The following is a 13,869-nucleotide window of genomic DNA, read 5'->3' on the forward strand; positions in this document are numbered from 1 at the left end:
GAATTTCTTTTTTAAAAAAAGTTACATAAACACTGTGTTCTAGTGGTACTTCTTCCATAAAACTTTCCCTGATGCCCTGTATCCCTGCCCTGCCTCCCCCTTCTCCCCGCCCCCACACCCCTGTAGTGTCTTTCTGGGAATCCCTGGGAATCCCTCTTGTGCCTTTTGGATGTCTTTAGAACACCAGAGGACTCCACTGTATTGCTTCGTTTACAGGGCTTCCTTCTACTTCTGTCCTTTGGAGGCAGAGAATTAAAATCAGTGTGCGTTGAATGCTAAGCAGCTCAATGAATGAATGAATAATAAGCACTTTTTACAGGCCATGGAGGTGCTTTACACATCATGCCGCATCTCAGCATCTCAGCCTTCAAAGATGGTCACAATTATTAATTCTGCCTTTGCAGATGAGGAAAACAAAGCTCACAGAGGTTAAGTCATTCCCCCAGGATCATAATATTAAGCCATAGAAGTTGGATTTACACCTAGATATTCTGACTTCAGAATTCTTTCTTTTACCCACTGTGCACAAGTGTTGCCTTCTGAACAGTCACGTCATGTCATGTCATAGGTCATCAAGGTATGGAGCATTTCTACCCCCCCCCCCCCCCCCGCCGCTGTGGATGGGATTATCTCCAGGTTCAATGTAATCACGATGCAATGTCTAGGTGTGTTCATGTTCACATCATGTAAGACACGGGCTTTGCCTCAAGGAGTTTGACCCACTTGAGAAACTTCAACTAATATTTGGAGCAACTTGTGAACAATGCAATATTATAAGCACTCATCTCAATATATATATATTTTGGTACCTCTGTGTTCAAAGCATGTTACTATAGATTGGGTGAGCTAAAAAGAAAAATGAATATAACTATACCATCCCAATTTTCCAGAATGAGATTTTAAAAGTGACAGCTTTATTGAAATATAATTCATATACCATAAAATTCAGCCATTTAAAGTCTACAATTTAGTGTTTCTAAGCACATTCACAGAGTCATGCAACCATTACCATTATCTAATTTGAGAATATTCTCACCACCCCATTAGCAGTCATTTTCTATTCCCCTCTGACAATTCTCTGAGTCCCTGATAACCATGAATCTACTTTCTGTCTCTATAGATTTGCCTATTAGCAAAATGGCATTCGTTTCTATGAAACCTATTCAATTTGCAGGATGGACAAGCTGATGATCCTAAAACTCACATGGAAATGTAAAGGACCCCAAGATAGCCAAAATAATCTTGAAAAAGAACAAAGTTGGGACTTTGTCAGTTTCTGCAAAAAGATTTCATAGAAATGTCATCATAAAACACGTGATCTATAATATCCGGCTTCTTTCACGTAGCATACTGTTTTCAAGGTTCCTTCATGCTGTAGCATATATCAATAGCTCATTCCTTCTTATTCCAAACATATTTCATTGTATGTTTTGTTGATCCATTTATCTGTTGATGGACTTCTGGATTATTTCTACTTTTTAGCTATTATAAATAATGCTCCTATAAGCATTTGTGTGTAGTTTTTGTGTGGATATATGTTTTGATTTTTTGTAAGTACATACCTAGGAGTGGAATTGCTGGGTCACATGGCAACTCCATGTTTACCTTTTGAGGAACTGCTTTGGCAGTTTTTCAAAGTGGCAGCACCATGTTAATTTACCCACTAGCAATGCATGCTGCTCCTAATTTCTCCACATCATTGCCAACCCTTGTTATCATCTATCTTTCTGATTACAGCCATCCTAGTGGGAGTGAAGTGGTATCTCGTTGTGGTTTCAATTTGCATTTCCTCATTGCCTAATGATGTCAGCATCTTTTCATGTGCATGTTGGTTAATCATCTATCTCCTTTGGGACCATGTCTGTTCAAGCCCTTTGCCCATTTTTAACTTAGGTTGCTTGTCCTTTTATTGTTGAGTTACTTTATTGCACATTCTAGACTTATTTGATATATGATTTACAAATATTTTATCCCATTCTGTAGGTTGTCTTTCACTTTCCTGATAATGTCTTTGATGGACAAAAGATTTTAATTTTGATGACATCCAATTTATAAATCTTTTCTTTTGTTGTTCATGTCCTTGGAGTCATATCTAAGAATCCATTGCCAAATCTGAGGTCATGAAGAGTTACCCTTAGATTTTCTTCGAAGAGTTTTACGGTTTTAGCTCTTCAGGTCATTGGTCCATTTTCAGTTGATTTCTGTATATTGTGTGGTGGGAGGTCCAGTTTTATTTTTGTGTGTGTGAATATCCAGGTGTCCAGGAGGAAGAAACTATTCTTTCCCCAGTGAATTGTATTGGCACTCTTGTCAAAAATCAGTTGGCCATAGATATATAGGTTTATTTCTAATGTATAAACCAGACTTATGGGTTTATTTATTCCATCAATCTATATATTTAGCTTTATGCCAATACCACATTGTTTTGATTGCTGTGGTCTTGTAGGAAGCTTTGAAATTGAAAAGCGTTTGTTCCTTCTCAAGATTATTTTGACTGTTTTGTGTCCTTTGCATATCCATATGAGTCTAAGTATCATCAAATTGTCAATGTCTGCAAAACAAGGTAGCTGGAATTATGAAAGAGATTATGTTGAGTCTGTAGATCTGTTAGGGAAGGATTGCCATCTTGGCAATATTAAGTCTTCCAACCCATGAAAATAGGATGTGTTTCAGTAGGATGCTCTTTAGCATCCACATATTTGAATTCTTTCCAACTTTCCTCTTGTGATTGAGTTCTAGTTTCAGAGCATTGTGGTCTGAAAATATGCAGGGAATGATCCCAATATTTTGGTACTGGTTGAGACCGGATTTTGACCGAGGATGTGATCTATTCTGGAGAATGTTCCATGTGCCCTAGAGAAGAATGTGCATTCTGTTGCTCTGGGAGGGAATGTTCTGAATATATCTGTGATGTCCATCTGGTCCAGTGTGTCATTTAAGGCCTTTATTTCCTTGTTGATCTTTTGCTTGGATGATCTTTCCATTTCAGTGAGGGGGATGTTAAAGTCCTCTACTATTATTGTATTATTGTCAGTGTGTTTCTTGGATTTTGTTATTAATTGGTTTATATAGTTGGCTGCTCCCATGTTAGGGGCATAGATATTTAAAATTGTTAGATCTTGTTGGACAGACCCTTTGAGTATGATATAGTGTCCTTCCTCATCTCTTATTATAGTCTTTGGCTTAAAATCAAATTTGTCTGATATAAGGATTGCCATCCCAGCTTTCTTTTGATGTCCATTAGCATGGTAAATTGTTTTCCACCCCCTCATTTTAAATCTGGGGTGTCTTTGGGTCTAAAATTTTGAGTTTCTTGTAGACGGCATATTGATTTTTTTTTTAAGATTTTATTTATTTATTTGACAGAGATCACAAGTAGTCAGAGAGGCAGACAGAGAGAGAGAGGAAGGGAAGCAGGCTCCTCACCAAGCAGAGAGCCCAACATGGGGCTCAATCCGAGGACCCTGGGATCATGACCTAAGCCGAAGGCAGAGGCCCCAACCCACTGAGCCATCCAGGCACCCCTGGGTTTTGTTTTTTATCCATTCTGATACCCCATGTCTTTTGATTGGAGCAGTTAGCCCATTGACATTCAGGGCAACTATTGAAAGATGAATTTAGTGCCACTGTATTGCCTGTAAGGTGACTGTTACTGTATATTGACTCTGTTCCTTTCTGGTCTACTACTTTTAGGCTCTCTCTTTGCTTAGAGGATCCCTTTCAATATTTCCTGTAGAGCTGGTTTGGTGTTTGCAAATTCTTTTAGTTTTTGTTTGTCCTGGAAGCTTTTTATCTCTCCTTCTATTTTCAATGATAGCCTAGCTGGATATTCATTTTGGATATATCATGCCAGTTCTTTCTGGCCTGCCAGTTCTTTCTGGCCTGCCAGGTCTCTCTGGATAAGTCTGCTGCCAACCTAATATTTTTACCATTCTATGTTACAGACTTCTTGTTCTGGGCTGCTTTCAGGATTTTCTCTTTGTCACGAAGACTTGTAAGTTTTACTATTAGATGACAGGGTGTGGAACTATTCTTATTGATTTTGAAGAAGATTCTCTGTGCCTCCTGGATTTTGATGTTTGTTCCCTTTGCCATATTAGGGAAATTCTCTACTATAATTCACTCCAATATACCTTCTGCCCCCCTCCCTCTTTCTTCTTCTTCTGGAATTCCAATTATTCTAATATTGTTTCATCTTATGGTATCACTTATCTCTCAAATTTTCCCCTCATGGTCCAGTAGTTGTTTGTCTCTCTTTTGCTCAGCTTCTTTATTCTCCATCATTTGGTCTTCTATATTACTAATTCTCTCTTCTGCCTCATTCATTCTAGCAGTAAGAGCCTCCATTTTTTATTGCACCTCATTAATAGCTTTTTAAATTTTAGCTTGGTTAGATTTTAGTTCTTTTATTTCTCTAGAAAGGGCTTATATTTCTCCAGACAGGGTTTCTCAAATATCTTCCATTCCTTTTTCAAGCCCAGCTAGCACCTTGAAAATCGTCATTCTGAACTCTGGTTCTGACATATTACCAATGTCCGTATTGATTAAGTCCCTAGCCTTCGGTACTGCCTCTTGTTCTTTTTTTTGTGGTGACTTTTTCCACCTTGTCAAATTATCCAGATAAGAATATATGAATGAGGGGCGCCTGGGTGGCTCAGTGGGTTAAGCCTCTGCCTTTGGTTCAGGTCATGATCTCAGGGTCCTGGGATTGAGCCCTGCATCTGGCTCTCTGCTCAGTGGGGAGCCTGCTTCCTCCTCTCTTTCTGCCTGCCTCTGTTGAATAAATAAAATGTTAAAAAAAAAATGAAAGAGAGAATAACATACTAAAAGCATGGCAAAGATCCCAGAAAAATGTATGCTAACAAAATCAGAAGAGACCCCAAATTGGGGGGAGAAAAAAGAGGGTAAAAAGACATTAAAAAAATTTAAAAATATATATATTAGACTGGTAAATAGAACAGAGCCACCCACTTGATTTTGGGTGTATTTTGGTCTCTTAGAAGAAACTACCTTCCAAAATTTTAGAGAAAGAAAAACATATATATAGACAAAAATAAGGCTAAACACAATGATGGGATGGAATATGATTGTAAAGATGAAAATTTGAAAAAATTCTAGAAAAGGAATTGATAAGATAAGTTGGTTGGAAAAAGAAAGAAAAAAAAAGTGGAGAGAATTTTCTCAGGCTGGAGATTAGAACAAAGCCCTGTGCTAGATTTAGGGTATATTTTGATTAGAAGAAATTGTATCCCAAAATTTTTTAGAAAAAAAAAGTATATGTATTCAAAAAATAAAGTTAGATACAATGGAGGATAGAGTATGACTATAATAATGAAGGTTTAAAAAGATTTTTTTAAATAGAAAGGTATTATTAATATAAACTAGTTAAAAAACATTAAGAGGAAAGAAGTTAAAAAAATTAGAATAAGAAAAAAATAAAATTAAAAAAATTTAATTAACTTTGCAAGACTAAGGAATCATGGGAAGAAAGCCATGAATTCCATGATTTGCTTTCCCCTTCTCTGAAATTCCACTATTCTCCTTGATTATTGAGCTTGGTCTTGGCTGGTGATCTTCTGGGGGAGGGGCCTGTTGTCTCAAATGTCTTTGCTCAATGCAGAATTGCACCACCCTTGCCAGGGGCCAGGCTAAGTAATCTGCTCAGGTTTGCTCTTGATAGCTTTTGTTCCCTGAAGGCTTTCGCAAGGCTCTGGAGGATGGGAATGAAAATGGCAGCCTCCCAATATCCAGCCCAGAGGAGCCATGACCTCAGGCCCGCACTCCTCAGTGTGCCCTTGGAGAAAAGTGCTCAATCACTCCCGTTACCCTGGCCTCTGGCCATGCTCCGAGCTCACCTGGCCTGTGACCAAGCGTTTCTGTCTCTGGCACACAGCCCCATTTGGAGTCTCCAAACACAGAGGATCCTGCCACTCTGCTCTTCTGGTGGATGAAGGTTGGTCTCCCCAGATCTGCCACTTGTGGAGTCCCTGCTCAAAGAGCAGTGGCCTGATTGTGCCAGTTTAAGGTAACTCCAAGCTGAGAGCTTGTTCCTTGACTCCATCTCTGTAGCTAGCTTCCCCGCCCTGATACCTGCAAGCTCTGCCATACTCAGACACCCCTGATCCTTCTGTGACCCCATGGGACCTGAGACCACACTGTCTCCTCAAGGGGCTCCACCCCCACTTAGCCCCTGGAGAGAACCCTCAGTGGAACAGACTTCTAAAAGTTCTGATTTTGTGCTCTGTTGCTCTACCACATGCTGGGAGCTGCCCCTCCCCCCATGGTCTAGCTTCCTGTCGCTTCAGATTTACTTCTCCGCACATCTTACCTTTCAGAAAGTGGTCAGTTTTCTGTTTCTAGAATTGCTGTTCTTCTTCTCTTCGATCTCCTGTTACATTTGTAGGTGTTTGGAATTGTTTGATAACTATCTAGCCGAACTCCTGCAACCTGATGTCATTTCAGTCTGCTACTCCTCTGCCATCTTGACTCTTCTCCTGGGGTGGGGGTGGGGGGTCACTTCTTAAAAACAGCTCATTCAGAGGCAGGCAGGCAGGTGCCTAGGATATGTTTTGATTAATTTAGGTGTTCTTTAATTTTTTAAAATGATACTTTGTTGTTTTCATTGTATATTCTTTCCTTTCTTTTATTAAATTAATTCCCAAGTATTTTATTCTCCCTGATGCTATTATAAATTGAATTTTTAAAAATTTCATTTTTGTGTGGTTTATGGATAGTGTATAGAAATACAATTGATTTTTTCAAATTGATCTTTTATTCTGCAAATGCTGACTCAATTATTAGTTCAATATTTTTGTTAAAGGATGATTTAAGATTATATATATATAAGATCATGTCATCTGTGAATAGAGATAGTTTTACTTCCTTTCCAATCTGAATGCTTTTACTTATTTTTCTTCACTATTCTCTCTGGTTAGAACCTCCAACAACATGACTAGATGTGACTAGAGCAGACATTCTTGTCTTGCTTTCGATCACAGGGGAAAAGTATCCAGTCTTTCTTTATTAAGTATGATGGTAAGCTGTTGGATTTTAGTAGATAGCCTTTATTAGGTTGATGAAGATCTTCCCTTTATTCCTCACTTTCTGTGCTGCTATTGGATGGAGTGTTCTATCAATGTTTGTTAGGTCTAGTTGGTTTACAGTGTTTTTTCCAAGTCTTTTCTTTCCTTTTTGATCTTTTGTCTAATTGTTCTGTCCATTATTGAAAAGGGGTTATTGAAATCTACAATTATTATTGCTGAATTATCTATTTCCTCAATTCTGTAAATTTTTGCTTCATGTATTTGGGGATTCTGTTATTAGAATCATATAATTGTTATGTCTTCCTGATGGATTGACCCTTTTATCAACATAAAATCTTCTTTGTCTTAAAGTTAGTTTTCTCTGATATTATAATATCAGATATATAATATATTAGATATATTATATAATATATAATATAGGACTCCAGCTCTTTTGGTTACTGTTTACATGGTATATTATTTTACACTTTTGAAAACTTTTAACCTATTTGTTTTTGGAATTTAAAGTATATGCAATGTAGACATTATAGGGTTGGATCATTTAAAAAATCTATTCTGCCTAATGTCTGCCTTTTGTTTGGAGTGTTTAATCCATTTACATTTAATACAATTACTGGTAAGGGAAAATTTATGCCTGTCATTTTATTAATTGTTTCCTATATGTCTTGTGTCCTTTTTGTTCCTATATGTCTCCATCACTGCCTTCTTTTGTGTTAAATAGACACTACTTAAATTCTCTTACTCTTCTTTCTTTTACTCTATTTTTTTGTTATTTCCTTAGAAGTTGCCCTGGGGATTACAATTAACATCTTAATGTAAAACAATCTAGTTAGGATTAATGACTTACTCAATTTCTGGAATATGTAAAACTTTGCTGATAGACCGTATTTAATCTAATATTCTTTTCAAGAAAGGCGACTTGTTAAATAGACTTACGTTTATACCTTTTAAGATTTCTATAATTCTATAATATCAGCCTACTTGTTTCTTGTTTCAGAGAACTTTTAATTTAGTTGAAAAGAAAATACAGACAACTGTGAACAGTCAGATGATAGTGAAATCTTTAAATATGAACTCAAGGCAATAACAGACAGTGAGCAACACATGTCTCGATGGGAAATATGTAGTGGGTTAATGACAGAATATTTCAGAAAATCAGAGTTGGTGTGAGACCCATCAGTCAAGTTGGTCAGAGAAGATTTTGTGGAGTTGGAACTTGACCTAGTATGTATGGATACGAAGAAACTCATTGAGATGCAAGGAGAATGAATAGGAACTCACTAAATGGTCTTCTCTCTTTTCCGTGAAATTGGCAGAGACAGTATATTCACAGCTAAATCCACAGTACCTAGGACATTGCCTGACAGAATGTAGGTGCTCAGTAAATATATACCAGATGACCTAATGAGTGAGTTTTGTTGAATAAATAGGTTCAGGGTAAAACTGAGACCTTGGAAGTGAGAAGATAAACTCTCCAATGTCAACTTCGGATCATCTGCTTGGTAACAGATGAGGAGGAAACAGAGCCATTAAGCCAACTGAATAACAATTGGCTCTTGAAAGGAGCTCAGTTGCTGGTATAGACCACTGCCATTATTCCCATTCGTTTTCAAGAACTAGGGAATACCCCAGGGTTAAACTTACACTTAAAAATACCTCTGCACCTCTATATTCTTTTCTGGAAGTTCAGAGAAAACAGATATAAGGACACTAAACATGTCTGCATATTTCAGGGATGGAAGAATGGGATGGCAAAGACTTCGCATGTATTGATAGGAGAGAACAGGAAATACATGGGAGGGTGACTTCAAAACATTTAGATGTTTAAGAAATATCTTTCTTTCATTTTTTTTTAAAAAGAAACATCTTTCTTAAACATCTTTCTTTCTTTCTTAATTTCCCTTTCTAGTCTTTAACTCTCCAGGACAGAGTCATTAGAAAATTTCAATAGTTTCAGCAAATATCAGGAAAAATAAATGAACAGAAATTATTTTTAAGGGTTTAAATCCTGCTTCTATTAACTCTTTAATATGATATTTGCTAAAGGTTCTGTAAACCTTTGATTAAGGTCTAAGAAACTTGCACCGTTCTTCTATTTCTTGGTCTTGGGGAGAGGACTCTAGCTATTAAGACTGAATTATTAAGTTCACCTTTAACTGCAGGGGCAAAGCCAGTAGAGGGAGCAGTGTACCTACCTTTCCATTTCTGGGCTGGAAACCAAGTGCACAAACCAGCCACTTCTCAAATAGTCTAGATAACCAAGACTTCGTTTTATCTAAAGAAAAGGGAATCTGGGAGTATAATTTGATTTTTGGCAATCATAATTCTATGTTAAGGAATTAGAGTTATAGAATTGCTTTATTACATTGGTGAATGTTGATGAGGGTGCTGCATAAAGACCCTTCTTCTGTTTTGCTTCCCAGGCAAAGAGTCACTTAAGATTTTTTTGGTACCAACACCACACACACACACACACACACACACTGGCTTGAATAAACTCACCAACTGGATTAGATTCTGGGTATCCAGGATGGCTTGCGCAATGGGTTGGGCAGTGTTTCTAATCCTTGGAGCCTTTGATGTGGCTGCAGAGTGGAGACAGTATGCATTCTATCCCCCTGACTCACCAGCTTGCACTCCAGGAGTCTCCTGCGCTATCTCCACAGCTGACTTAGCAGAGATAGGACCCCTCCTGTTCTCTCCTACTGGCACCTGACTCACTCTCACAGCGTCATTCTTTTTTTGCAACAAGGTCATGGACAGCCTCCCCATGGCCACCTCCAGCCCCTTCTGCCAATGTAGGTTTTGTGCAACATTTTGCTCATCCTTCATCAGATTCTCCTTGTGTTTCTGGTTAACAGTTCAGATTGATTTAAGTGGGAGCTGGTTGTTTCTTTGCCTTCGCTTATCTTTCGGCATTGAAGTGAATGCTTCAGTAACATTATCAGCCCATCTTGTTTAACTTTTCTCTTGGCCACAATTCCTGGGACATTCACTCTTGGTCTAGTAATATCTCTTGTATTTCTTGAGCCAGTGTTTTAATCTCCCCTTTTCACTTAGCATTTTTCTTGTTTATGCCTTCTCTTTCCAGCTAGAATGCTAATTAGCACCCGTGGTTGAAAAAAAGCTCTTTGGACCAAGGATGCTGGTCTTCTAGGAGAGTCAAGACCTTTTTCATTTGGCTGAAGTGTTTCTGAGGGAAAAAAAATAGAAATTCAGTATAAATCAGTAATTCTGCCCTCCACCTCTGGAATAAAACAGAAAGGGATTTGTGCTATTTGGGATTCGTTGATTTCCTCCTTTCCTCTGACAGGTTTTAGTAAACGTCCCACTCCAATAGTATGTTAACATTTCCAGGGTCAATGTGGGTTAAAAAGTCAGTGAGTTCTGTTTTGTTCTTATTCTCTTTGGCTCTTTCTTACTCTCTCCTTTAGGCTTCTTTTTTTCTTTATTCTAAGAGGTCAGAGTCTGCCCTTTGTTTGTTTCAGGTCAGTGTATTTGGAGCAAGAAGTCCAGTCCAACGCTCAGGTAATCACTAATCATGTGAACTGCATTGTGAGATAGACAAACTGTTGGCCATTCTTAAAAGAGAGTTACAGAGGGATGCCTGGGTGGCTCAGTGGGTTAAGCCTCTGCCATCAGCTCAGGTCATGATCTCAGGGTCCTGGGATCGAGCCCCGCATAGGGGTCTCTGCTCTGCGGGGAGCCTACTTCTCCCTCTCTCTCTGCCTGCCTCTCTGCCTACTTGTGATCTCTCTCTCTGTCAAATAGATAAATAAAATCTTAAAAAAAAAAAAAGAGTTACAGAGGCAAAATCATGTCAGTCGTCTTTGACCATTGTATTCAGAAAAGATCTTAAATGTAAGAATTTGAGAAAGGTGACTTTGTCCTTAATAAAGGTGAAGCACTTCCATTCTGCTTTACCCTTATTTTGCAGTTGGTTCGGAGGTTGAGAAGGGGACAGGCGCATCAGACATCCCCGTCACCAAGATGATATGAGAAAGGTTGAGTTTTGAGGGTTTGGAGCAGTAGAGTAGGTTTGTGTTGGTGTTTTTGGAGAAAGGGAGGAAGCCAGAGAGTAAGGTTGTTGTGGTTAGAGATGGAAAAACTGAGAGAATTCAGAATGCAGGACCAGAGTTTGAGAGCATTCTAGGTGTGGCTTCCATGGACCGGAAATGGAGACAGAAAGCTGAGGGGTTATGGAGAGTGAGCATGGAAAACGAAGTTACCATGTGTGAAGAGCTGTTACTGTTGACCTGGGAGCTTCAAAGTTTGGGGAAAGAAGTTCAATTCCTCATTTACTCTCAGCTAGAGAAATTTTACTGCCTTAGTGACCATTTTGTCTGATGTTCTTATAGCTACTTGAGCTTTTGTTTTGTTGGTATATACTTATATATTTTCCCTTTTTTATTATGTTTTATTTTGATTTAGTTATGTGTAACTTACAAACTGTATACCTTGGCTTCTGCTTTTTTAAAAAATTGAGCTTTGCTTTCATTGATTTTGCTTAGTTCACGTAGCTTTATTATAGACTTTATTTTTGTCTCTCTCTTTTTTTTTGTCCTCCTCCCTTTCCTTTAAAAAAATTCTTCTTTCGGGGCACCTGGGTGGCTCAGTGGGTTAAAGCCTCTGCCTTCGGCTCAGGTCATGATCTCAGTGTCCTGGGATCGAGCCCCGCATCAGGCTCTCTGCTCAGCAGGGAGCCTGCTTCCTCCTCTCTCTCTCTCCCTGCCTCTCTGCCTACTTGTGATCTCTGTCTGTCAAATAAATAAATAAAATCTTTAAAAAAAAAATTCTTCTTTCTTGGTGTGACTGGTGGCTCATTCGGAAGAGAGTGTTACTTTTGATCTGAGGGTTGGGAGTTCAAGCCCCATGCTGGGTGTAAATATTACTAAAAATAGATTAACCTTAACAAAAAAATTTTAAAAAGTTTCTTTCTTGACATCCTTTGGATTTAGTCTGGTGGCTTGTCTTTAAATTTTTTTTCTGATTCTCTTTTTGTTTGGGGGTGGTGTTCTATCTTTAAGTCTCTTATTGTTCTCTCATAAAATAGAAGGACCTTAGGATGCTTATACTCCCTTCCCCATGAACACTATTGCAGTTGTATTTTATCTCCAGAATGTTCTCTGCCATGAACAAGATTACCATTGTTTTACACAGTGAATTTGTTTAGATTTGCCTACCTATTTTCTACTCCAGTATCTTTGCTCACCTTTTTTTTTTTTAACATCGAATCCTTTCTATCTTAGATAGGTTTGATCCTTGCAATGTTTTAGTTAATCTAAAAATCTCCTTATTGCCCTTCTGTCTTGAAAAGCAGTCTTCTAGGGGTGGCTGGGTGGCTCAGTGGGTTAAACCTCTGCCTTGTGCTCAGGTTATGATCTTAGGGTCCTTGGATGGAGCCCTACCTCGGGCTTCCTGCTCAGTGGGGAGCCTGCTGCTCCCCCTGCTTGTTCACTCTTGCTCTATCTCTCAAATAAATAAACAAATAAATAGGTCTCTCTTTTTCCTCAAATAAATAAATAAATAAATAAACTCCTAAAAAAAAAAAAAAAGAAAAGAAAAGAGAAGTGGTCTTCCAGTAACTTATGAAGATTTCCAACCATATAGCAAAGCTGAAAGAATTTTTTTCAAATGACTCTTTATATTGAAATAAGACACTTATTGAATATTATTATTTTATTTCAAGTCCAATTTTGGTCCCAGAGAAGGCAGTGTTGTCTTAAAGGCTTGGATAAGGTTTTCTTTTTCTCTTATTCCAGGAAGATCACTTAACAAATACTTGAGGTTTCTTAAACGATGTAAAGCAATGATGTCCTTGTCTCTGATATTCCCACATGAAATTGTTTTCATTTCCAACATTTTTTCTTCTTTTTTTTGGTAAATTTTCAAGTTTAACAAGTCTCTCCAAGCACTGGGCCTTGATTTAATGACACGCTCATAGCGTTATTTTTCCAACATGCTGTAAGGGTTCCCGTGACCAAATGCAACGCTGGTGTTATTAAGAGCTGGGGGCCCTAATCGTCTGAATCATGTATTTGCCTAGAGAGCCTGTAGGGAGGTTGTTACAGTCCTTCTACCACCTCTCAGGGGCCGTGGTAGTGCAGTAGGGCCCCATGGCTTACCAGCTGGCCTCACACAGCCGCGTCCCCGACTATGTCCCCGATGCACTCCCCACGCACTGTACTAAACTCCACGTTCAACCAGTCCCGGGAGGACCTGCCTTTCCATGACCATGGGAGTTTCTTGAAGCCACATAGCTGCGGGAAATTTTTCCAGATAGCCTCACCTGATCTAGGCAGTGCCTGCGGGCGGGCCTGGGGGACACCCCGGGGGGCTTCTCGGTGGCAGTCATGGGGCCCCTCCTGCCTGCACCGCTGCTTCTCTCCCGGGCACCTCTCGCAGGACCCATGCCCCGGCCCCACTTGGCTGTCGCTGGCCCGAAAGGTCGGGGTCCCTTGCAGCAGAGTTCCAACCTCGGGTCCCAGGGCATCTGCAGCGTCATTCGTTGTGTTTGCGCAGGGGAGCAAAAAAGAAAGAGAGGCCCTGATGAGTAGAGGTCAAGAGCACCGCGCGCAAAGCTCAAAGGATTTTAGAGTCAACACGCACATACTCACCACCCGGACTCCACCATTGCTTGAAAAGAACTTGCTGGAGCTAGAGTTCCCGCCTGCGGGTTATTTTCTGTCATCCAGGGCGCTGTTGCAGGACCTCCAGCGGATGGATATCAAGACTTCGGAGGTCAGACTTAACTCCCGTTTCTCTGTAGATAATCTATCTTCCTTCTCTGGCTGTTTTAAAAAATTCTTTTCATCTCTGACATTCG

General features: G+C 39.2%; 1 pseudogene; it reads right to left on the reverse strand.

Annotated features, from left to right (window-relative positions):
• Nucleotides 1-12,722: 12,722 nt before the first annotated feature.
• Nucleotides 12,723-13,548, reverse strand: LOC125082959 (ATP synthase subunit s, mitochondrial-like; annotated as a pseudogene).
• Between the last annotated feature and the right edge of the window lie 321 nt (nucleotides 13,549-13,869).

The sequence above is a fragment of the Lutra lutra genome, chromosome 13, assembly GCF_902655055.1.
Source record: "Lutra lutra chromosome 13, mLutLut1.2, whole genome shotgun sequence".
Lineage (NCBI taxonomy): Eukaryota > Metazoa > Chordata > Mammalia > Carnivora > Mustelidae > Lutra > Lutra lutra.